This window comes from Protopterus annectens, chromosome 1.part2 (assembly GCF_019279795.1).
Source record: "Protopterus annectens isolate FY-2018-M chromosome 1.part2, PAN1.0, whole genome shotgun sequence".
NCBI lineage: Eukaryota > Metazoa > Chordata > Ceratodontiformes > Protopteridae > Protopterus > Protopterus annectens.
This window is the reverse complement of record NC_056727.1, coordinates 1,090,869,298-1,090,897,274: the sequence shown is the minus strand read 5'-3', so window position 1 is coordinate 1,090,897,274 and position 27,977 is coordinate 1,090,869,298.

The following is a 27,977-nucleotide window of genomic DNA, read 5'->3' as shown; positions in this document are numbered from 1 at the left end:
TTTATCCCAGGGATAATAATTTGTTCTTTATCATGGCTTAGCTGCTAAGGAGTTTTGTCTGTTTCATGGTGACTGTAATGTAATTGATCAATATAGGGTATATCTTGTACATCTGTAAGCACTCCTGTAGCCATGAATGTGGGATCCTGTAAAATGTTGTTTTTGTAATCTATCCAGACTGTTCTTATCCTTTTCCCCTTTTTGCAATTCTCCATTACGACTTTCTTTAACAAAAATTTCTCCATGTGATATGTATTAAAACACATATGCACTAAGCTGTCATTACATCTTAAGTAAAATGATATACATTTCTCAAAAAAAAAAAAAAAAACAAAAAAACTCAGTAATGATAAGAATAAACTGGTTAAGTAATTTCAGGATGGAACACCAGTCTTGGGGACAATTTATACTAGAAAATCTTGCACAACATTACAATGTAGAGTAAACAGAAGTTCTAAGCATCTCATATATATATAGGTACTTTTAACATGTCCATTCAAGTGCTTCTATGCTTGTTTAATGAACAGCTTTGAGCAGTGCAAATATGCAAGTGTATAGAATTCCAAATTATACTAATCCTACATTAAATTTTACTCAAATTATTGTGTGCTTTATCACAGGTAAGTATTTTACCTTAATATTTAGTTTTGTGAGAATGGTAATTTATAACAACAGACTACATTGTTAGACTATCAGTGTTATGTCTTTTAAATATATTTTTTTGATTTTTCTTAATTATTATATCTCCAGTTTATCAGTATAAACATACACACACACACACACACACACACACACACACACACACACACACACACACACACACACACACACACACACACACACGCATACCTGTCTTGCAACAATTTGTAAGTTAAACACTACCTAATGACAAAGGTAGCAGCTGGTGTGCCATTCTCATACTTACTGCACAATCTTAAATAAGTCCTGAACCATAACTATGATAGGGCAAAGGGGTGGGTAACAGCTGTCCCAGGCTCAGGCTTTAAGGTGACTAGATTTTTAACTGCCAATGGAGCAAGAGTGAAATAACAGCAATGCTATATGAATGCTGATCGGTGTGTGGATAATTACCTGTACAAGCTACTTATTACATGGTTAGCAAGCAGCTTGCTGCAGTTTTAGGTTTAAATTCAAAAGAAAGATATAATTCCTTATTTGAACATGCATTTAGTCAATAAACCTGAACAAATATTAAGAGCATTCTTTGCAATGAGAGTCATAAAAATATTTGTTCCGATCCCATTCAATCAAACACACCACAACAAATACATTTGATGGCCTTTATTAAACCTTTCTTAGACATAACTTTATTGCACAACATTTTAATTTATTAATCACAGCAGAAACATCCATGTAACAATTTACTACGGCAGCATGTCCCTGCTCACCCTACCAAAATAAACAGTGTCACCACCACCAGTTGTTTATTGTCACTTAACAATGCAGCATTCCACCACTCACTTTTATCCTCTGAACTCCTTGAATCCAACCAACACCAGAGGGGGAACAGAAGAGGGACAAGTCTCCTGATCTTCTCTGCTCACCAGCCTGATACAGGCTGCACTCCCTCACTTGCTGCAATACCTCCACCAAACCTTCTAAAATCAGAGCTAGTTGTACAATAAATAAGTTCAACTCAAACTCAGTCAGATGCACACCATCATCTTTAAACCAGATTGGGTCCCTTTCATCAAAGTACCTATGTCCTATGGTATGAATAACCACATTAACTAGTTGCTTGTCAACCTAAAATAAATTGATGAGCCAGTGCTATAGTCATAAGACTGGTGGCATTTCTCAAAAATAAATGTGTCAATAATTCAGACAACACAATACACATACTTGGATATAATCCTCTAATATCTTAATGACGCTTTGGAATTATTCCCAAATTGTTACCCGCTAAATGAATCACTAAGACACATGGAAGCCCAATCTGCAATTGTATATCAGTGAACTTCTCTATAAGTTAATGCTGTTTGAGGCCTCTTACACCATGCCATTTGAATCTCCACCCAGAGCAATGCAAACCCAACTCACTGCCATCCAGCCTAATTGCAGCCCGATTTGCCGTCCACTGAATATTGGAATGACCCATAATGTCAATCTCCTTTCCTAAAAAAATATATGTTAATTACTAAAACAACCATATTAACCTATTATCTAATATAAGACAAAAAGGCATTTGAAGACCACAGACCCACCATCTTAATAACTTCAACAGACTTGCCTTCTCTCGCTTAATCAGAACCCCTTCCAATGTGAAAGGAGTGAGTGTAAAATCTCTCTCCCAGAAAACCAATACACTGAAAAGCTCCTGTGGTCACGCATATAAACTTTATTACCTGTTATCACCTTACCCCCTCTCGACTGAAAAAGCAAATCCTGAGGATTCCCCGCATGAGTCAGCAGTAATCAAATATGATCCCTCTTCAGCAATAAAACCCCTAAGCACTTCCTTATGCCTACCTCACGTCCTCCACAGCCCTACTCTCTCCTAACTTAACCCTTTTTTACCAACAACTTATCTAACCTCTTTCCACCCCCTTGCCCACCTAACATCCTTTCCTCCCCTCCCTATACCCTTAGGTTCTCGATCTGACCAACCTCTCTTAATCTCTAAACACTGAAGACATCTCAGGGCAAGTTAGATTGCTCCCAAACATCACTTTCTAAGCCTTATTTACAATATATAAATGATAAAGGGAGAGAAGAAAAACAAGTTAAAGCACACAGTTTCGATCCATTGCTATTATCCATTCATATCTCACAGCTCTCTGGTGACAAACAAACAATACCCACTTAACTAGTAGTTGCAGTTCTTTCGGTACTTTCCAAAGGCAATAATTCCGTTCTTCTTTCTATTACTTTAATTCATAATTCTAATTTAAAATTCGACCCTACATCAATACGTTTCTAGTTTTTATTCTTAATCCTTTGCAACATGAGCAAAATCTATGCATTTTAATCTTTTCATAAAGTCTCATCAAGAAAAAGGGGGAAAAGTAAGAGCCACAGAATACCATGTATATCGCACTTTGCTTTGCTATAGGTTATATTTTAATGATTCAGTTTGCATGTACCACAGCAACCGCCTAAATACAAAATTGAACAAACATTTCTTTGTAGTTCTGTTTTCCCTCTTCTCAGTTCTGAAAATGATATTAATGAATTCAAAATGTGTTAGTTCTGCTTTCGATGTCTACTACTAGCTATTGTTTTTTTGGAAACTATCATTATTTTTATTTAATACTATTGATTTGTCATATCTTATGTACATTAATGACTTAGTCATCACTGTGAGGAATACAGTAATAAACTGGGAAAATACTGTTGTTCTTACGAAGAAAAATGCACAAGACATAAAGTAAGTTGCACCATGTAAAAAGTGTAATAATTGTTTAAGATATGGCAGTAAAAAAAATACTTCTTTAAAATATAAAAGTCAGAGAAGCTTCATTTTGCATGGCTTTTCTTCAAACTGTAATACATAAAAGAATGTGTAACAGTATATAACTGCATTTGTATTGTGTGAATATAATAGTGTTTAGAAGTAAAACTAGATTTTGCTCCACAAATGTGTTTACAGTTTGTAAATGTAATACTTGCTGATTCTAGCTATGTCACATGATGCTGCTACTACTGATGACGATGATGATGCTGTCTTATCTGTGCTATAGCTTGTTAAAACTTTTCCACCTGCACTGGGACATGTATCTGTGAAAACAAGAAAGCATATTTCAAAATTTGAATCAAAGTAACAACCAAAGGAAATTCTGCTTGGCACTTACATAAGCAGACACAGCAGTCAGACTGTTAATTCACATCAGTTAAAAGTTAAAGAAGTTAAAGGAATTGCAACAGTCTTCATGTTGGAGCATACCTTTAGAGACTGTATTAAATTGAATGTAAGGAATCTAAAAAGTCTATTCTGAGCTTAAATCCACAGAGTGAAAGGTCATAGTGTATCTTTTAGCCAGAAACAGATGATTTCTAATTTAAATGCTAATCAGTTTGTTTTTGTTTTCTGCACATTATTTGTTTTATTTTCAGGTCCTTTTTCAAGCTCTTTACTTCCTGCATACTCATTTAGAAAGGGAATGCGTTAGATTATTTATTTTAAACACAGAATGTTATTTAACTTTGAAAGCTTGCAGCAGATATTTTATGTATTATCTTGACTGATTATGCATTTTATTTGTCAGACTAACTTTGGCCTTCCTTCCTTTGAAGTGATACTGCTAAGCTATTTCTACCATTAAAACATTTGAGGTTTGGCTTGTTAGTCAGATGTGCATTATTTATTTATTTATTTATTTATTTTTATTGGCTGGATGTGGTATTTCATAACTTGAGAAGAGAGTATTGCTTTTATTCACACTGAGCTGAACAGAGGAGGGGTGCTGACCATAACTCTGATCTGTGATATATAACAATAAGTATCCTGTTTTTTTTTGTTTTTTTTGTTACTTATTTTACTAGTTATTGCTTATTCTAACCATTTATAGCACCTTTTTATTGTTTGATGGCTACTATTTTTTACTGTATTTTATTGCTATAAACTAATCTGCACTTTTGTACTGAAATTGTCTGCCTTACAGGGCCTGTTAAAATCACTTTTGTTACTGTCTCACTGTTTATAAAGCTTTTTTAGCTAGTTTCACTGTGTGACAGGTATTAACTGGACATTTTCTCTGTTTGGTAAGCATCTGTTTGTTTGTTCTGATTTTCTGCCAAAGAATGTATCATATAACTGATATGTTTTCAGTTAAAAGCATTCTCTAGAGTCTCATTGCTTCTTTATCTGTTTAAAACTTTCATTTAGTATCTCACTGCTGTTTTTCTGCTATGATAAACATTTCTCTAGTGTTTTCTGCCTAACATAGTGTAGCTAGTAGCTGTAGCATAGTCCTAGTTCAGGTTTGCTGTCTCTGGACCTGTTTGTTTGTTCTGAGCATATGTCCCAGGCCATCTTGAATTAGCAGAAGCCTTTTTTCACTTTAGTGAGAGGATTGTGTTGATTGGTCAAAGGTTGGCTGATCTAGGGCTTGGAGTAAGTACTCATTTGTCCTTCTGAGTTTTTTTTAAGTTGCTTCAGGTTGTACCTTCTGGTATTTAGGCCCTGCTTTTGAGAGGAATTCTGTGTATTCACAGTGAGTTGAAGGGAGGAGGGACCCTGACCACAACTCTGATCTGTGATATATAACAATAAGTATCCTGCTTTTGCTTATTTTTACTAGTTATTGTTTATTCTAACCATTTATAGCACTTTTTTATTGTTTGCTGCCTACTATTTTTTACTGTATTTTATTGCTATAAACTAATATGCACTACTGTACTTAAATTGTCTGCCTTACAGGGCCTGTTAAATCACTTTTGTTACTGTGACACTGTTTGTAAATCTTTTTTAGCTAGTTTCACTTTGTGAAATGTATTAACTGGAAATTTTCTCTATGTCTTAATCATCTGTTTGTTTGTTCTGATTGATTTCCTGCCAAGGAGTATATCATATAACTGACTTGTTTTCAGTAAAAAGCATTCTCTAGAGTCTCCTTGCTTCTTTATCTGTTTAAAACTTTCATTTAGTGTCTCACTGCTGTTTTTCTGCTGTGATAAACATTTCTGTAGTGTTTTCTGTCTAAAATAGTGTAGCTAGTATACTTAGTAGCTTTGTAGTTGCCTTTCCCCTAGAGTAAATTTGATCTGAGACACTGCTCCCAGTCCAGTACCATTAGCTCATTCTACCCAATACAGAGAGAATATTTGGGAAGGCCAACCCCCTTAGTTTCTTAACCTTGAATTATCTCCTTTCTCCCTTTCTACTTTACTAAAAAAAAAAAAATAAACTTTATTCAGCTACTTTTACAATATGTGTGTTTCCTCCTCCAACTCTGTCACTTCATCTTGTTTTTTCTGCTACTTGCTCTATAAAGTGTTCAATTGCATCTTTTCTGCAAAATTTATTACTGCTTGTTTTTAGCCTGGTTAAATTATAAGTGTTATTCTAAGCCTCTAAGTTTTGGTTTAAGCACTTGGGCTTTAGGCCTACCCCTTAACTCTCCCTGGCTTCTCTCCCTCAGATTCTGACAAATATGGATGGACAATTTCCTACGGTTTCTCCTGCCAGCCTGGTTGATATGGGCATCCTGAAACAGTGTAGCAATTGCCTCATGTACATGGACAACATCTACTACTACCACCTAGGAACAAAATTTCTGAGAGATGCAATTATATAAAGAAGTTAGACTCTATGCTCTCTGCCTCACAAGCCAGTATATCTGGCACTGAGAAGGTTGTCAACTTAATCACTACACCTCAAACACCACCCACAACTACACAACACACACTCACATATGCAGAGGTTCTCAACAAAAACAAACCCAAACAAAGGAGACCCCAGAGGCAAAAACACATGAGAACTCAACAACCCTCCATACCACATAACATGCATAAGCCACACACCAGTGTCTTGCAACCACTAAGCCCTAACCATAAACCCAATATATTAGTCATAGGAGACTCCATTGTGAGACACAAACATGTGCCTCCCACCAGGCTGGATAAGGACAAAATAATGGTTAGTTGTTTGCCAGATGCCAGAATCCACCATATCACATACACACTCAAGTCTCTCAACAACAGATACTGTTATGACTCTGTCATAGTCCATGTTGGTGTGAACGACTTGAGATGTACCTCCCTGGACTATATGAAGAGAGACATGATTGAGCTCACTGAATATGTGTCCCTGGCAGGTATGTCCCTAGCCTTAAGCAGCATTTTACTGTCACCCAGAATGATGGCTCAATACAAACAGGAAATGACTGACTTTAATAAACTGGCTTAGTTTCTGGTGTCATTCCAGGGGGATCCAGTGCCTGACAGCCTGGAAAGATATGATTGACAAACCACGATGCTTTCTTAGAGATGGCCTGCATCTGTCTCACTTGAGCTTCAGGCTTCTGGCAAAGGCCCTTGCCTCCCCCGTAGTGCCTTTTTTGGGAAAACTCATGAGGTCAATACTACTAGCATAAGAATTTCAACAAAACACAAATTAAAGGTCATGCTGCTAAACGCTAGGAGTCTAAGCATGAAAATGCACTCATTGCAAGCATCCATAACCCTGGAAGATGCTGACATTTGAGCAGTCACAAAAACCTGGTTCAAAGCTGCGGAGAGCACCTCAGCCTTACCTGCTTACTCATCCTATCCTGCATTCAGACCCCAAAATGTGGGCAGTAAAGCCAAAGGAGGTGGAGTTTCAATGTATATTTAAAGACACATGCTGGTTAAATTGTATGATTCACAGGAGACACTCCAGGTTGAGTTAACCATTGACAAGGCCCCTATTCAAATTATAGCTAGCTACAGGCCCCCAAATTTGACTCAAGATGCCCACTCTGCCTATCTGGGCCTCTTCAAATCTATCAAGATTCAACCCTTTACTCTGATCCTGGGTGACTTTAATTACCCAACCATAAATTGGAAAAGCTACTCATGCCAGAATACAAATGCCCAGAGATTCCTCGAGTGTATCAATCCAAATGCCTTGGAACAGCTCATCAGTACCCCCACAAGAGGTGATAATATCCTGGACTTGGTATTAACCAACATGAGTAACCACTGCAGCATCCCTACGGTATCATCCTCCCTGGTAAGATCCGACCATAAAGCAGTCACTTTTGAAGTCACGGTCTCCCTGATCCCCCTCTAGCTAGGGTCAAACAAAACAATTTATCCAAAGCTGATTACAACCTCCTGAGGGATGGTATAAACAGCTTCACAGCCCCCTCCCCCACTGTAGGAACTGGCACCACTGTCCAAATCTACACCAAAGTACTATATGAGCATTTATATAGATGCATGGAATCAGGAATACCTGACAGGACAAAACTCACCCTCTGCAAGGAAGAGTAAACCTGCCTGGTGGACATCTGCAATAAATAAACTATATAACAAAAGGAAAAAATTGCTGTCCAGGACCAAGAAGGAGCTGGTACCCAACTGGAAGCAATCTCTCCTTAGCCTGAACTAGCAAATAAGAGCACTAGTGAAATCATCTAAAGCCAACTTCAAGTCCAAATTGGCTACATCTACTAGAGACAATCATAAGGCCTTCTTCACATATGTCTGCAATCTCAAAGGAAGCACCCAGATCTGTTAAAAACTTGTGGTCAAGGACACCACATACACAAATTCTGTAGATAAAGCCAATCTACTGGCTGACAGATTCAGCAAAAATGTCTCCCCTCTGTCCCCCATCAGTAAATCAGGACATCCCCAATACCTGCCCCCACCCCTTATTTCTAGGGAACAGATCATCACTCCCCTCTCAAAGGCAAAAAATACAGTCTCCATGGGACCCGATAACATCCCAGGCTGCATCCTACATGAATTCAGGCATGAATTTGCAGCACCATTATGCACCCTATTCAACCAAAGCCCAAGTACTGGCTTTGTCCCAGCTGAGTGGAGGGCAGCCACTGTCATCCCTTTACACAAAGGTGGAACATCCACCAATACAGGAAATTATAGACCCATCAGCCTAACTAGCCTGAACTGCAAGGCCATGAAATGCATTATCATGGACCTCATTAACAGGGACATTGGCAGCCTCCAAACACTCGACCCCATGCAGTTTGGCTTTGACAGGGGGAAGTTATGTCTGTTAAATCTGGTCAACTTCTTTGAGACAGTCACCAAAGCTATGGATGAGGGGAAGATGATACACACCACCTACCTTGACCTGGCCAACTTTGACACTATTCCCCACTCAAGCATAGTAGATAAACTCTCTCAATTAGGCATCAATCGATATGTTACCAGATGGGTAGCAAACTGATTCACTGATAGAACCCACCTAATCAAAATAGGGGAAGCCACCTCATGCAGTAGACCCATAACGAGTAGCGTACCCCAAGGATCAGTCTTGGAGCCACTGTTATTCAAGATATACTGTACATAATGAGGTGCAGGCCAAAACCAGTGGGATATGGCTGACCAAGTTTGCAGATAACTGCAAGCTGGGTGCAGTCATCAGTTCCGCAAGTGATGTGGATGTCTTCCAAGAGGGTCTCACCCAAACAAATGACTGGTGTCAGAAACACTGCCTCAAGCTAAATACCAAAAAATACATCATCATCCCCTTTGGGGAGAGTGATGTCCCCACATATTATCACATTAATAACAACATCCTAAGTACAAAAACAAAGTAAGGGATTTGGGCACTCAGGTTGATAGCAACCTGACTTTTGAACATCATGTTGCTTCCATTGTACAGAAAGCTTTCTACATGGCCCACCTCATAAGTAAGGGTATCTCATCCAGGGACAAAGAGGTCATGACGTCCCTGTAGTCTTCCCTTATAAGGCCAATTATTGAGTGCAATGCCCCCTTCAGCATGTACCTCGCAAAACACATGCAGCAGCTGGAGAGACCACAGAGGTTCCTCATCAGGAGAATCCAGGGCCTCAAACATCTACCCTACACAGATAGGGTAAAAACCCTGTGCCTCTACACAGTTTCATACAAACTCCTGAGAGGTGACCTCTGTCTGGCATACAAAGCAGTCTCAGACCTCGCCTTAATGGAACTGCTGCATATCTGCAAGTCAAGCTCCACTTGAGCAACCCATACACACAACCTCAACCTGGTCTGTGACATCAGTAGTACTTGTTGGCAGGACAGATTTGTGTCCCAGAGACTTCCCCATCTGTGGAATAGACTCCCTCTCCATATCAAGCAGAGTACCTCATTATCCCTTTTTAAATGCAACCTGGATAACTGGATGGGAAACAGAAAATACACCCCTGGGATTCCACCTGTGTCCCTGCTGGACAGGGGCTCTAGGTTCTGACTTGTCTAAACATGGGCTAAACTCTTGGCTGGGCTTATAAGTACCTCAGGGACAATACCCTAGTAACCTCATATGATCCTATGATAAAATTAGCCCTTACATTTTGGAAAGTATTGCAAGCGCGTGCGCGCATGTGTGTGTGTGTGTGTGTGTGTGTGTGTGTGTGTGTGTGTGTGTGTGTGTGTGTGTGTGTGTGTGTGTGCACAAAATAACTTCAGTCAGCTTTTAATTACAGTTGATAAGACAGCACTGGCAGTCACTGGGCTCAGTTTTATGTGGGTGAGATCCTGTGGAGCTGTTGGTTATAATTGTGATCTATAGCTGTATAGTGTTAATGCTTATTTAGGTGTAGCAGTTTTTCGGCATTACTCAAGGCAGCAGTGTCCATTTCCTGTACACCCTTAAAGCCAACTGGCATTTGTATATTAACAGGTATCAATAGTGAGATCCAACACAGATACTATAGTTTACACTTTTCACTAAACTATAGATGGCAATGATGTAGAAGTTAAAACTCATAACTGCTGTGCATCACATATTAATAGATAAGCAGTGCTTGGATCTTATCAGTTGGACATGTATAGCCTTTAATATAGTTTTGATTATCAAAATATTATACCCTTGCATCCACTAAGTAAATTTACAACAGTGTTCTGGGAAAGCATAAATTCTGCATCTGCACTCATAGCCAAGCCAGCACTATTGGCATTGCCTGTGCTATAAGCAGCAATACTTATATATGCATGCAGGCCAGGCCAGTATTCATGAGAAGGAGTCCCTTGTCATGGCCGCAGTGCAGACCTGTGGCTAGATCATGGTAAACCACTTCATGGCCACACCAAAGAATGAGCAGTGTAGGTAAACAATGACAATTAATGAGCACTCCCAGTAGTCAATGAGAGTATGAGCACATATTTGTATAATGTTATACTGAGGTACACTTGAGAGATATGGGCATGGCAATTTCCCTATCCCTGCAATCTGGGCTTCCCGCATCTGCACAGAACTGACCACAAATGCTCAGGTGCATGTATGGCATTGTGTAAATCACAACATGATCCTTAAAACGTTTGCTCATTGTGCAAATGGAGTGATTCAGAAACAAAGATGAGCTGATCCCTAATTAGACTCTCATTGTATCCAGAGAGGGTTATCTACAGGTTGGCAGGCAGAGAGCCACATTGTGTTAAGGAAGAAGCTTTAGAGCACAGACTTCTAGACATGGTGGTGGCTCATCCTGTTTTCTCTTAGTTCTTCAACTGTGCAAGTGATGATGTGATGATAACTGTACCCTGTTTCTCAGTAGGTTTGTCTATAGGTACAAAGCAACTCAAAACACTGAATCTCATAATATTGAAAACATGCAAGATACCAACACTGACAATATCCCAGCACAAGTACATACAGAAACATATTACCCTTCAACAATAAGCAGGTGGGCAAGCCCCCCTGCACCCCACACCCCCTTCTACTTATATGTATCAGCTCAGAGGGAAGTAAATACTGTGGGAAGAATTAGCCAGGGAATTGTTATGGCTAGGCTTGCATAGGCCCTAGGGCCGATAGCCTAGTACCAACCTATGAACCTATGAACCTATGAGATTGCACTTCACTACACTAAGTGCAATGTCATAGTTGATATATTTAGGTAGCAAGGGATGTGGATGGCTTGCCCCCCACATGAGAGGTGAAGGGGGACTTGCCCCCCTGCTTACACTTTCAGAAGAGTGATATGGCTTATCTTTGAATTGTTTCTGTATGTACTTGTGCTGGAATATAGTCAGTATTGGTATCTTGTGTGTTTTCAATATTATGAGATTTAGTCTTTTCAGTTTTCAGTGTTTTGAAATTTAAAGATTTTGGTCTCAATATTTTAGGTTTCAAGATTTTGGGATTCTATGTTCTGAAGTGAATCCAGATATATATATATATATGTATATATATATATATATATATATATATATATATATATATATATATATATATATATATATATATATATATAAAATACTTATTTGTTAACCAAGTAGGCCTGCTAGACAAACAGAACCTTTTCAGGGGTAACTCGGAAGCAATGTCTGGTTAAGTGACAAAGCCACATAGTAGGCAAATGTAGGCTAAAAGAATCAAACCCTATATCCAGTTCTAAGCCTTAACACCCTTAACCCTCCAGTCCAAGTGCCAAACTATATATATATATATATATATATATATATATATATATATATATATATATATATATATATATATATATTTAAATATATGTCTCTCTCTCTCTCTATCTCTCTCTCTCTCTATATATATATATATATATATATACACACACACACACACACACACACACACACACACACACACACACACACACAGATACACATATACATACATACATATATATATATATATGTGTGTGTGTGTTTGTGTACATATATATATATATATATATATATATATATATATATATATATATATATATATATGATAAAGGTAGAGACCAGAAGATTTATTGGGTTTGTAGATAGAGATAATATGTTTGCAGTGTTTGGGCGGTAGCAAGGGAGAATGTTGTTGAGGGCAAGACAAGCAGAGGGTTTATAAATGATGTTATGTGCTGTGATTAGCTGAAGGTGGATGAAGTGATAAGGGAGATCAAGTCAGTGTAATGAGTGGAGGGCAGTGAAGTGGTGAGAGAAGTGTGCTGAGCCAATAGTGGACTTTAAAATCTTATAACTTGCTTCAAATGTACAGTTTAGTATGGTTTAGAGATCTGTAAGGATCGTAAAGTGCAGAATGATATAGGAGTGAGAGAGGGAGTTACGTAGATACGAGGGTGATTTTTGTGGTTGAATTTAAGAAATGTTTGTGATAGTAGAGCATGCTGATTTTTTGTCAGTTTTTTTTTTTTATTTTGGATGTGAAGATTGAATTTGAGATTGTCATCAGCTATCATACCTAGTAGATTTGTACGTGGAACTACTTCTATTTCGGTATTATTTAGTGACAAGATTTTAAATTCTGCTTGCTATTATAGTAGGTTTTTGTGGAGAAGAGGAGAAGCTTATTCTTTTCTTTTTTTTTTTTTGCATTAAGAAGAAATTGTTCATTGCAAAGTCAGGTGTCAGTCGAGATGAGGATTCTTGAATTATTTGTAAGAGATATGACAGACTATTACAGGAGCATATAAGTGAGGAGTCATATGCATATAGGATGACATAGGTTTGGTATGAGGTGGTGTGGAGGTAAATGATGAAGATATTGAAAAGGAAGTGTCCTAGGATGGAACCTTGTAGTACTCCAGTGGTGTTAAGGACGAAAGTGGATACAGACACTTGCCATTTTTCTACCTGGTGTTTGTAAGATAAATAGCTAAGAAACACGTTTAGAACAGGAGTAGATTGACCAATGGTAAGCAATTGTCACATGAGTTTCAGATGAGAGACCATGTCAAAAGCTTTAGACATGTTAAGGAATAGTGTATAGACTATTTTGCCACTGTCTCTTGCTCTCTTTATGGTGTCCCTGAACAATAGAAGTGTATAAGTTTTACTATGACCAGGACTGAAGCCATTTTGAGTAGGGGTTAACAGTTGCTTTTATAAGATATATTGGAGCAGCTGAATGTGGTTGTGTTTTTCTAGTAACTTAGAGAGGGGAAACAGTATTGCTATTGGGCAGATGTTAGCAACTGCAGTTAATCTTCTGCTTTTATGATGTAAAGAGATGATATGAGTCTTTATATGGCATTAACCAGAAGCATAGCTGGCTCCAACAGCTCACTGTGCCAGTACCTCAAACCAGCTCCCCACCCTTCAGTTCTTCTATTGAAGAGCAAAAAAAAAAAAAAAAAATGAGATCCACAGCCTCCCCCCCAGCTCTTCCATTGAAAAGCACAAAAAAATACTGTTCCTCATTAGAACACCAAAAGCAAGATTCCCCTCTCCTGACCCAGTCATTCAGGTCCTGTTTCTGTGCCTTGCCCTGCCCCTCTTTCCATTCCTCATAACCAACCCCCTTTTTCTCATTTTCAACATTGGGTCAGGGTGTTGTGTTAGCTGTCACCATCTCTCCTGATTCAATGCCACACTCCTGCCTTCCTCAACAATCATGCTTGACTGTCACAGATCTTCTCCCACACAATCAATCCACCTCTTTGCTGGGTGCCCTTGTTTCCTCTTACCTTCTTCCCATCTGTCAGATTGTCTTCTGCTTTTCTGCACATGTGCCTGAACCACCATCATCTGTTTTTCTTGATCTTTTCTGCAATTGGAGCTACTTTGGCTTCTGCTCTTATGTCCTCATTGTTTGTCTGTTCCACATTGTGCATCCTACCATCCTTCTCAAGCTCTTCATTTCCCTCACCCCTAGCTTTCTCATCTGCTTTGCCTTTACTGCCCAAGTTTCTGTACCATACAGTAGCAGTGGTTGCATCACTGTTTTGTACACCTTACTTTTCAGTTTCTTTTGCATTCTTCTGTCATTTACTACACATGACACCCTATGCCAGTGGGCTGCAGCAACTCTGATTCTAGCTTTGATCTCTTCATTCAGACTTCCCTTGTCCTCAACCACCCCTCCAAGATACTTGAAGCTGTTAACCTGTTCCACTGTATCTCCTTCTATCTCAATTCTCAGCTCCTCCTGATTTCCTCAATTTGCTGCCATTACCACTGTCTTATCTGTACTTAGTTTCATCCCATCTGCCTTCAGCTTTGCATTCCACTCCCCTAACCTTTGCTGAAGTTCTTGCTCAGAGTCTGCTGATAATGCCAAATCATCTGCATAAGGTAATTTTCTTGATCTGTCCCCTCCGGCCTGTTTGCTAATGTAGTCCATTACCAGTATGAACAGCAGTGGGCTCAGAGCTGAACCCTAGTGCACACTAACCCCCACTGGGAGGCCATCTGTGAGAACAAACACTGTTCGTATTTGAGTCATTGGGTCCTTGTACATAGCCTGCAATAATTCTACTAATGCTTCTGAGACTTTGAACCACTGCAGTACTGCCCAGATCACCTTTCTTGAGACCTTGTCATATCCTTTCTCAAAGTCTAGGAATACCCAGTTAAACTCTTTCCTCATCTCTATCTTCTTTTCAGCTATCTATCTCACTGCAAACATCAGATCAGTTGTGCTTCATACTAATCTGAATCCAAACTGCTTATCTCCCATCTTGCTTTCTACTACTCTGTGTATCTGTTTATCAATATCACCCTCTCTATAACTTTCATGCAATGTGACAGCAGTTTGATACCTGCCCACAGTTATGGAGAAACCCTTTGCTCTTGTACACTGGCATGAATATGCTTATTCTTCAATCATCTGGGATAGACCTTTCCCTCCACACTGCTATGAATACCAGTTCTCCTCTATCTCCCCAGTATCTTTGTCATATTTGCTGTGACCTCATCTGAGCCTGCTGCTTTCCCTGACTATATTTTCCTTAGTGCTATTCTTACTTCTTCTAGTATGGGCCTATTTTTCTTCTCACCATTAACTGTATCTGGGACAGTACTGCTTCTGTTGGGTTTTCTTCATTCATGAAGCTCCTGGAAGTACTCCTTCCATCTGCCTTTGATGCCCCGTGGACTGGTGAGCATGTTGTTGCTGGCACTCCTTATGAAGAGTGTCTGATTATTTTCTTTATCTTTGTATCTTTGCCTTGCAACATTTTTCTTGTCCTCTTTCTTTCTTTTGATGACTTCTTGGACTTCTGCATTCTGCCATCAGCTTTTCTTATGTACCTTGTTTCTATACCTGGCTTGACCACATATCTGTTCTGCAGTCCTCACACATACTGTTCTGAGGCGCTGCTCCTTCAACTCCACCTATTTCCTCCTTTTCTTGGGTGCTGGAGCCCTGAGTAATTTCTTGAACTGTTGTACTTTCTCTCTCGTCATCTTCCAGGTCTTCAGCTTGATCTCTGTTAACCTTAGAACCTTCTCTGACCATTACTTGCAGCTGATTTTGCCTACCGGTGGTTTATGCTATTGGCTGGTGACTTTTCAGTCACTGATTCTACCCCCAGTGTCCTTTCCATACAAGGAGGAAGTCTACTTGAGTTGCATGTTGGCCACTCTTGTATGTGATCTTGTGACTGTCTCTCTATCTGAACTATGTGTTCGTTAGTATCAAGCCATTTGCCAAAAAGAAGTCTAGAATGGCTATGGCTTCTCATTCTTTATTCCTGTTGCCCCACCCATGTGGAACCAGGCAATCCTCATATACTGTTCTGTCTATCCCCCAATATGTGCATTCAGGTCACCCATTATCAACACCAATTCATGTTGTCCTGCTTTATCTAGTAGATCCTTCAACTGCTCTATGAATGCACTCTTTTCCTCACTATCATAGCCCTGCTGTGGGGCATAGGCTGAGAGTATTAATACTACCCTATAATTAAGCTGGAGTCTGATTGCCACAAGTCTGTCACTAATTCTCATGATATCCCTCACTGCCTTCTGAACCTTTTCTCTCACCGCAATTGCCACACCATTTCTGGCCTGTCTTCCTCCTAAGTAGTAGACTTTAAATCCAGAGCTAAGTGTCTTTGCTGCACTGCCCTTCCATCTTGGATCTTGGATACATAGGATGCCCAGCCTCCTCCATAGCATTATGTCATCCACTTCCAAGCTGCATCCTGTCAGTGAACCTACATTGAGTGTAGCAATTCAGAGTTCATGCTTGGCAAGTTTATTGGTTTTATATCCAGCTTTCACTTTGGACACCAGATGGCCAGTAGCTTATTGACGCAGGGCTGCTGGGCTTTATTGAGAGTACACACTGGCCAATAGGGGCACGTAGGTCAGAGGAGGCCAGGTCCTCAACCCACTTATCACTGGCAAATACTCATGCCCATTTGGCGACATAAGTCATCATGACTGAATCACCTAGAGCCATATTTTACACTGTTGAGTGGCTAGCTGTCACACAGCATGCATTTGTGATCTGTGTTCTCCTATCTTGAGGATACAGTGCACTACAGTAGATGCCTAAAACAGTTGATCTATACAACTCTTCCCCCTAAAGGGCACCATGTTGAGTCTGTGCTGCTGCAGCCCACATACATTCATTGGTGACTTTGAAATGGAAACACTCAGTATGTTTTTCAGAGGTGGAAGGAAGCCCACAGAGACACAAGAAGTACATGCAAACTCCACGGTCAAGTTCGAACCTTGTACCTTGTGCATGGGAGGCAAAACCTTAACCATTATGCCAACTGCTCTGATCCAACTTTCGCACACTAAATCTATCTATCTATCTATCTATCTATCTATCTATCTATCTATCTATCTATCTATGCATATATGGATCTACTTCTAAACCTCTAACCTCATATAACTGAACTTCATTTTCGCGAGATGAAAATTGCAAAAGCTGAAATACCCGAATGTTGAATTTTTCCCAGGGCAAGTAAACACTTGTTCAATATGCCCTTTTCTCCACTGTAGTGTGATCCCAGAGTTGGAATATATAATTAGGGGGGTGAGGGGGTGGATCACCCCACCTACCTGTGTTTTACTTACTTTGGTGAGTGTTTCATGTAAGTTTGGGCAAGTGTTTATTGGGTATTTCAGCTTCCGCAATTTTCATCTCATGAAAATTAAATTTAGTTATATAAGGTTGGAGGTTTAGAAGTAGATCCATATATATATATATATATATATATATATATATATATATATATATATATATGGGTCTACTTTACAAGAACAAAATCTCACTAGCTCGAAACTCATAACACCAAGACAAAAAGGCTGCCAGCACCAGCACACTGACATCCTAGGACATGACTTACCACTTCAGGTAAGTAACCACTTGGCCATCTTCAAAAAAAACTTAAACCGAAGAAAAACAAACCCACCCATGTGGGGGGCTTCACCCCCACACCCTGCTAACTAAATATACCAACTCCAAGATCACACTACCAAGGGGGGTAAGGGGAAAAGTTCAACAGGATGGCCAAGTGGTTATTTACCTGGAGTGGAAAGTTGGTGTTCTGGGGACGTTGCTTTTGTGTGGTCGTTGGCTTTTTCATCTTGGCATTTTAACAGTTGGTTCAGGTTTCTGAAGAGGACCCATATATATATATATATATATATATATATATATATATATATATATATATATACATACAAATATATATATATATATATATATATATATATATATATATATATATAATAAATATATGTATATACATACAAATATATATATATATATATATATATATATATATATATATATATATATATATATATATATATATATATATGGATCACCTTTAGATGCCCGAAATCGCATTTCACCGACACGGAATCCGACAGGTCGAAAACACCGACAACGCAGATGACCGACAAGGTGAGAACCCGACGGACTCGGTAAGTGTGCGATAGAGTGAGGGATTTAGTGTTAGGGAGCGGACAGGTAAGTGTGCGATAGTGAGGGACTGTGAGTTTAGGGGTGGGTTAAGTGAGTTAGGGTTAGGGTGCAGGTAGGGTGTGTGTGCGATAGTGAGGGACTGTGGGTTTAGGGGTGGGTTAAGTGAATTAGGGTTAGGGTGCAGGTAGGGTGAGTGTGCGGTAGTGTCGGACCTTAGGGTTAGGGTTTGGGTTAGGGCTAGTGGATATGTTATGCAGTGTACTGTGTTGTTTACGTGTGGTGTGTTGGTGTAATGGTGTTCGGTGTTTTGCGTTGTCGGTATTTTTTGTTGTCGGTCTTTTGGTGTCGGTGATTTGTGTTTCGGCAGTTTGGCGTTTCGGTAAATCGAAGGTGATCCATATATATATATATATATATATATATATATATATATATATATATATATATATATATAACACTACAGAATACCAACATTCTACAATCCCAAGACTCTGAATCCCAAGGACCAGAATTTTGACATTGGGGAATCTCGAAACTTAAAAAAAAAAGTAAAACATACAACAAATTATTCTAATGTGTGTGCACACCCCTGCAACTTAAATATACCAACTCCAAGATCGCACTACAGTGGAGTGAATGGCAAAGTTCCTGTTCCGCACTGTACGGCAATCCCCATCCGGTATTCTGTAGTGATTTTATATATCTATATATATATATATATATATATATATATATATATATATATATATATATATATATATATAAAATGTCTTGTTTTAAACTGTAGCATATTGCTCGGTAGAGTATATACCCTGCCTGCACAGATCACTATGGTGCTCATGTATTACCTAAAAAAATTGGCAACATTTAAACTATAGTAAACTGCTTGCTACAAAAGTAGGAAACTTTTCCTACAGTTTATACCCTGCCCCACCACTCATATTTTTGAGAAAAAAAACTTGTATTAAACTGTAACAGACTGCTTGCTACAAATGTAATACCCGCTTTTAAAAGCCAGTACTGCACTAAAGAATGATCTGGATGATGGATGGCCCATCAAGCCCACTCAACACTTTGTACCCAAGATCATTACTCCTCTCTCCCAGCCCTAGCTACACTTTTGGAGAGAACATGGGATTTGAGTATGGATCTGTTAATGAAGAGTATGGATCAGTTAATGAGGATACTGGGTAGGCTATAGCATAAACAGCTAGTTAAAGATGTACTGGGGAATGTAGTCAGCTGTGAGGGAATATAGTCTAAGCTTAAGAAGTATTTTTTATCATGGAAGTGGAGACAGCTTTAAGGGTAATGAAGAGGGGATAGGTAGCTTGGGATGGCAAGAAAGTCACCATACAAATCAGAAACCAAAAAGGAAAGCTCAAAAATAAAACAGACAGAAGGATGGAAAACCACCCTTGAAGTTAAGGAACTATTATGGCAGTTAAAATTACATGCCACGGGCCCTTTTGACCTGAATGATATGTGTTCTATAGCATCTGTTTTAAAGCTGAAATCCCTTAGCAGGCATAAGACAATTTATTTTATTTTATTTTATTTTATTTTTAACCCAAATAGTTTAGATAACTGGTGTAATTGTTGTTTTTATGTATAAAATTGTTTAATCTTACAGTTTGCATGTGTTTTTAGTGGTGGATGTTCCAATTTAAATATTGATTGATTTTTCAATTGTTCTGACTATTTAAGGAAATGATGTCATTGTGTTTATTATCTCTGATGAAGTCCCGTTTAATTTGTTTGTGATGAAAGCACTTAGAACATTAAACCTTTATTTTCTACCTTGGAGAGGACTCTGTGTTGTTTATGCACTTGCTGTTGCCCTGAAGTACTTTTCTTCATTTTGTGATTGTTTACATACTTTTATTGCTTCTTTTGGCTCCCTGGATGACATTTTCATTTGAGGAGTTGTCTGTTTTATTTTTAGCTTGGGATGAGTTAGGGAAAGTGGTGTGTGGATATTGGTAGGGTAGACACTGTTTAGGATGAGTTTTGACAGAGTTGTTGTGTGGAGAGATTGGAGATGTTGAATTTATTGCTAAGGAGGAGCTGCAAACTTTAATGTAAGTATTGAATAAAGCTGCAGTTTGTTGGCGTAAATTGCTAGGAGAGGGATTACAGTCATTTTCACTACAAGATTCAGCAGCGAGTAAATAGATGACCAATTTTTTGGGGTGTGCTTATGGTCAGTTTGAAGCATAGTATTTGTTGTTGTTGTTGTTTATTTGCTTTTGTGACTAAGTTATGAAGTTGCATGAAGGTTAGAAGGTGTTCAACTGTTTTATTTTTCTGGCATTGTTTCCAAGCTATGTTGCCATCCTTCATAAAGGGTTTGGGTTGTTTAATAATCCAAGAAGCATGATTTGTTGCAGTGGGGCTAGACTATTAAGTGTGTTCATGAATACTGTTTGGAAATGTTTGAAGGCTTCATCTAGGGGTAGAATTTTTAGTGAAATCCTGTTCATAGCCAGTATTGTATCATTTAAAGAAGGTTGAAATTAGAAAGGTTATGCATTGCCTTTAGTTCATGGTTTTTAGTCTGGTGAGCATGCTTTCTTTGGATCTCTTGGTGTGATCACTTACAGCATTAGAAAGTGTAATGGCAGAGCTATATTTACTGAGTTTCAGATACCAATACCTAGTTGTGGGTGGTACCTTTGTTGTGCTTGTTGTTATATTTGGTTGGGAATTTTATGAGCTGTGTAGAACTAAATATGTTTATGCTGGAGGAAAGGTAGTTTGGAGATAGGGTTAGCCAGCTAACTGACATTGGCCAGGGTGATGGTTTCATTACAGACTGTTCTGTTTGTCCAGAAGAGAATGTTTTCCAGTATAGCTTTATTTTTGTCTGGGTTTATACATAGTGTAATAATGTATAGACTCTTATTAAGATTTAAATTTAAGTAGGTAATACATATTTCAGCAGTATGGAAGATAGGGATTGGTTTGGTGAATAGAGAAATTATGTAGGAGTTAGAGCAAAGGATAGCTATGCCACCTGCTCTATTTTTTTAACATGTATAATCTAATTATGTTGTAGCTGGGGGAGGGGGAAATTTCAGTGTCACTAATATTTGGTTTCAGCCAAGTTTCTGTGATGGCTAAGATGGCAGGGTACTTTGAGATGTCCAGGCATGTGGTTTACCAGATTTACTTTGATGAGGTTAAGGTCTTTTAATGGAGTCTAAGTGTTGGGAGGGGGAAGTATTAAGTTGATTGGCTTTGGAGTTAGGAGTAATGGAATAGGGGTGGAGAGACTCTGATGATGAAAGCTAAGTAGAGTGTTGAAAGTTATGGTGGGGTTTGATGTGGGTGGTAGAGGAGGTCCAGGGGTAGGGTGGATTTCTCCACACAATGAAATTTTAGAGGCTTGCAGTCTATGAGTGAACATAGGCTTCATTTTTAAAGGAACGTGTTTCATTTTTGTAGGTGGAGGTTTGAAGTGAATTAGTGTATGTCTAAGGAGGAGACTGGTGTTAAGGTCATAAAGACTTGGTGAGATATTATGGTCTCTGATGCACAGGTGAAGCCATAACTTATGATTGGTAGTATGGTAGATAGATTTGGGAATTAAAGAGATGTGGAATATTGTGGAATGAAACAGCAGCAGTAGAATGATGAAAAGCAAAGTGGGGAAACAGCACTGGGAAAAGCTCATTAGTAAGATGATAAAAATAAGAATCAAAAGTTTGAAGATGTAAAGAGAGGTTTAGAAATGTATGTACTTTGAGGAAGTATGGTAGGGAAAAACTTAAGTAAATTTAGGGGTGAAACAAATATTCTTGAAATTGGAATTGTGGATCTGAAAAATTAGGAGTGTCTGACAAGATAGCTATGGGGCGACTGAATTTTAGCAGTATTAGGTTGAAATTAGTAAGGTATTGATTTGACTGGGTAGTTAGTCTCAGTGCCTAGTCAACTGGTATTTTAGGTGGAGTTAAGGAAAGTATAAATGTGGTTGTCGTGTGGTGGTAGGAACTGGTGTAGGGCAGAGGAGCAGAGTAAACTCAAGCACAGTAAGAGTGAATAGAATGGGTTCCACTTGTTCAGAATGTTGTGAGACAGAAAATAGTCATTGAACTGGTGCAAAAGAAGATATGTATGTGTAAATGTTGCTGTTTAAACTTTAATATATAAAGTAAATAATATAAAGCATGGATTTAAAGAGAAAGCTTACATATTTGCTAAGTACAAAATGAAGAAAATATCTGAACCATCACGCTGTAAAAATACGTAGTTTAATAAATGATGACTGTATTGTTTTTAATATTTTAAGGCATGCCAACATATTAGACATAATAATTTATTTGTACATCCACAGAATAAGAGGGAGTATTCCCTAACACTTTATCCAGATTGTCATATGACAGACGTTATATACCTGGCTCAGTGTAAAGATTGTCATTCATTCTATGTTGGCAAGACCAATTGTAAATTGAAGAGCAGGATATTATATAGCATTTGTCAGCTATACATATAGGTAGTGAACATAATGCCTTATATCAATATTTAAGCAAAAATAGTGGACATACTTTTGATTTTATGGTGCTCCAGGTTGTAAAAATTTCTAAAAGAGGGGGAGACTTGTACAATTTAACTGAATATTATGAGACAAAATGGATTATTGAGCTGGCTGCACATAGACCCCCCAGGTATGAATGGTGTGATCCCCATAAAACCCATCTTGAAGATGAGGAGGACTCAGCATTGAATTTGATTGGTTACTAAATATTTTAAATGTGATGTTTTATTCTGTTGTAAGTTGTCTGAAGAAGGGTTTGTAACCTGAAAGTGCTTACATTGTGTTTTATTTAACTATGTATTTTTACAATGTGGTGGTTCAGATATTTTCTTCATTTTGTATTTTACAGTTTGGACTTCTGAACCTTTATTGTGAAGGCTCCATTTGTCGTCTTTTACATTTGCTAAGTAGGACAATGGCAGGAACAATAGTTTAGAACATAAAAATAAAATGAGTAAAATAAATAAGAGAAGTGTGATTAGAGGTTGTTTGACAGAATCTACTGCTTATTGCAGAAATGGTATATATAAAGAAAATATGAAATTAGTTTAATATAAAAAACTACTGGCAGTTAATTACCTGATATTGAAAAAAACATGAGGGGGAAATAGTTTTACCTAATGTGGTTCAATGAAATGCCATTAACAAAATTAAATTAAGTACAGACAGATGGGGAAGGTTGCATAAAATATCCAAATATTTGAGAGGTATAGATTAAATGCTGTGTATGAAGAGATAACTTATATTAGGCTATGTAAAACTGGGTTTAGCATTTTTAAGGTATGACAAGGTATACTCAGCATCTAATATATAGAGGTAGTGACTATATTCCTATTGTAGTGCACACACATTATACAAAGAGTACAGCAAAAGGTAGGACTCTTCATATGCCCACATCAGGTTAGTAAATGGGCTGGCTTTGACTTTGTCTTTTGTAAGCTACACCTGCAGTACAGATACTTGATATTGCATGTAACAGTCAAAAAAGGTGGCAAGCACGATTAGGAGGAGACTGGGTCTGGCTGAATGATGAGGGATGTGTACAGGTCAGAGTCTAGAAATATAAGAATGACGACTAAAGGGAGAAAAAGCAAAACCGGTATTAGAGAGGATGAAGAGATAAAATATTGGCAAGTACATTACAAAATGTTGTTGTGTCTTTCAGATTTTCCCAGTTAGGGATCGCCACAGCAGAACTCTGGCCCAGTAATGATTGGCAGTAGATTTTTACATGCCGAGTTGCTGGCTCTGACGCACAACCTTCAACGAAGGTACGCCCATTTATGCATGTCTCCACACAGAAGATGCTCTAGCTGAGAATCGAACAGGATAACGTCTTACTGTGAGGCGACAACTCTACCGCAGCACCATCACCGTGCAAGTATATTACAAAATAAAATTACTAATTTTGTTACTTGTCATTACTACAGAGTCTCTGACACAGCTTTGGTTAAATAATATGATACCAGTAGCTATATCCCAGGCCAGATTAGGATGGACAGAGCTAAGTTACAAGCATATACAAAGTACTAAGACATTGATAACAGTTTTATCAGAATATTATTATAGTGACATAATACTGTAATGACATTTAGTTACCACAGGTTAGCAAGCAAAGCAGTGTTAAAAGCAAAGTAGCAAATATTCGGCTATGCATTTATAAGTATACTATGTGTATAACAAGACTAGGTAATTGCTTTTGAAGAAATGGAGCCGTTTCAGCTCTTCTACTACTGTCATAAGTAGAAAATGGACTGTAAAACATCAAATTACTGCTTTGTAAATTGCAGTCGATAAATTACCAAAAATTCTACTCAGGAAGTTACAAAGACATAAAGCTGTCAGCATCAAATGTTAAACTGCATACACATGTATAAGCCCTAATTAATATCAGGTGATGGACTGAAAAAATAGTATTTAGTGCTCCAGAAGTTTTACAAAAAGATATCAGAAGCATCAAACACTAAGGCTGTAGGAGCAGAAATAAGAACACAAAATAACATAAAGAGTTTGCTAGATTGCTTCCTTAGAATGTAAACCTCAAGTATTTTGTATTTGTGTACGATTCTAAACTGAATACAATAGCAAGGGCTATACTGCAACTCTACAACTGTAATGTAGCATATTATATGAGAGGAATGTTTGATCAGCAAACACTTTCAAACATCCAAACAAGGATACCTGCAGTACAAGGCAATTAGCACTTTAAAACTTTAAACAACATGTTAAATTACAATATGTTTCAAGTTTCAGACTTGTAGTCATCATAAATAAATAAAGGAATAAAGAGGAGCAAAGCAAGACAGAAAATGAAAGAAAATCAATTTATATAGAGAAAACAGGCATGAGGTAGAAACACGTAATTCTGAGGTATATATACTGATATAATTTAAAATCATTGGGGAATTTTGAAGCATTCTATATACTCAAGAGTCTAAGCAGTTGTAATCTGTAGTGTTTTCATAGTTGTACATTCTGAAATTCAAACTTATACCTGATGCTTTCTACTGTGAAATGGTTAGGTTTCTATGTACATTCATTAGTGTGTGTGCATGATTGTGTGCTGAGCACATCTGTAAAAGTGTGTGTGTGTTTCCTGAGTATGAGCATTTCTGTAAACGTGTGTGTGTGTGTGTGTGTGTGTGTGTGTGTGTGTGTGTGTGCGTGCGTGCGTGCGTGCGTGTGTGTGTGTGTGTGTGTGTGTGTGTGTGTGTGTGTGTGTGTGTGAGTGCATGTGTGTGTGCGTGTGTGTGTGTGATCATCTGTGGTGGTGGGGTGGCTTTAGGTTTAGAAAAAAATTATGGTTTCTCAGGTTTCTGTAAGTTTCAAGATTCAGACTTGTAGCCATCATAACCATTTGCAGGATTCGCTCCAGAAAAATACAACTCTTGCTGTTGTACATGGTTAATAAGAAAAAAGCAGACATCTTACAAATGCAGTATGGGGTAAAAGTCTTGCTGAATTAGTAGTGTCATTTTTTTCCATTGCTGGAAGGATTATGAATACTGACACTCCACAAATTTGTTTACCATTTGAAGAAGTAGGAATGTTGTAGGAGGCATTAACTGTTCAGTATCTTCTCCTTTTAGTTTTTCCCATTTGGTGTTGCCACAGCGAAACAACGGTCCACAGAATGATTGGCAGCAGAGTTTTACAGTGTTGAGTTGCCATTCCAGTGCCCAACCTTCCATAGAAGGCATACACATGCACACACTCATATCTAAGGCCAATTTAGAGAGTCCAATCCACCTGCAGCATGTCTTTGGGATGTGAGAGGAAACCAGTACATCTGGAGGAAACCCAAGCAACCACAGGGAAGACATGCAGACTCCACACAGAAGGCACCCCAGCTGAGAATTGAACTGGAGAACCTCTTGCTGTCAGGTGGCAATGCTGCTGCACCACCGCAGCTGCCCACTCCATTAACTGTTGAATATAATAATTACATTTCCAAGGAATCCTCCTTAATATATGTTACAAACATTTTGTGTATTACTTCAAAATTCTTTGTTTCTCTTTCTGTTGTTTATATTTTCACTGAAATCATCAACCTTTATGACTGTAGTTGGATTATTGCTTCATATGTGAAATATAGAAACCTATCTTTTTCATCTGAGGTGTTCTACAGTCTTTATGCAGACGACCTGAAACTGGGTAAAATAATTACATGTGTTTCAGATTAGGCGTATCTGCAAAATAACTTGACTAAATTGACTCTTTGAGCACAGGAGAATAATATGCTGATAAATAGATCAAAACTAAGCATATGAGATTTTAGAGACATAAATTGAAATGTGAATATTTAATACAGCACACAGTGATTGAAACTGTAGACTCATTTAAAGACCTGGGTATATGGGTAGATCTAGCTTTGAGTTTTTCTAAGTATGTCACCCAATTGGTTGATGATAGTTACAGAACTATATGTTGTATAAAATAATTTATAATGCCTAGGAAGTCAGAAATGATGAAGTCGTTCTTTGGTAATTACATTAGACCCAGATTTGAGTATGGAATAACAATATGGAAACCTTATAAGAAAACAAGCATAAGTAAACTGGAAAGAGTACACTGGAAATATACCAAGGGCATCCATGGATGTAAAATTTAAGTTATTATGAAAGACTAAAATATCTGATCATGTACAGTGTCTTACAGATATTTTAGAGGAGATCTTATTAGGGTATATAGGGCATACCAAAACATTTTATGCAGCAGCTGCATTCTCTGATGTGGAGAGATTTTCCCCTTATTAATGGCTCCTTGAAATGCTACCTCTGAGATGGTCCAAACTTGAAGGAAACAGGGTTACATTTTTAAATAATTTTTCAAGTCAGTGTGACTTCTGAAGAAGTATATTTAGAGACAGGGGGTGTGAGTATGGAAATCCCCATTAGATGATGCAGGAACAGAGGCCCCACTTCTAAAAATATATACACTAAAATATATATTAGTTTTCTATACAGCAATGGCCTAGCAGATGGCAGAAAGCTTTACAGTGGTGGATGATGGGTAGTATAATAAACTTTCTACCAGTTGAAGTAGATGCTAATTATTTTACTGTATAGCACAATCTACTATACCTAAAGTATCTGACTTTACTGTATCAGAAATTTTGTAACCAACTTAAAACTAACTTGTCCATTTAGGAAGCATTTTTCTTTCTTCAAGCTTTAAATCAAGTGCACCATCCCTTAATATCATGGTAAGGCTTTGACTGTGTGCATGCTCTGAAGGCATGTTCATGACATGTGATATACATTCAAAGTAATGATCTCAATCCCACATCCCAAAGACATGCTGCAAGTGGATTGGACACTCTAAATTGGCCCTAGGTGTGAGTGTGTGTGTGTGTGTGTGTGTGTGTGTGTGTGTGTGTGTGTGTGTGTGCGTGCGTGTGTGTGTGTGTGTGTGTGTGTGTGTGTGTGTGTGTGTGTGTGTGTGTGTGTGTGTGTGTGTGTGTGTGTGTGTGTGTGCCTTCTGTGGAAGGTTTGGCACCGGGCTGGCAACTCGACACTGTAAAACTCCACAGCCAATCATGAGCAGACAGGTGATCCATTGTGGCGACCCCTAACTGGGAAAAGCCGAAAGAAGAAGAAGAAGAAAGATCATTTGTTTTCATCAAGGAGTTCGCTCACTGACTCATTCACTCACTCACTCCATGGCTGCCTGTCAGTCTTG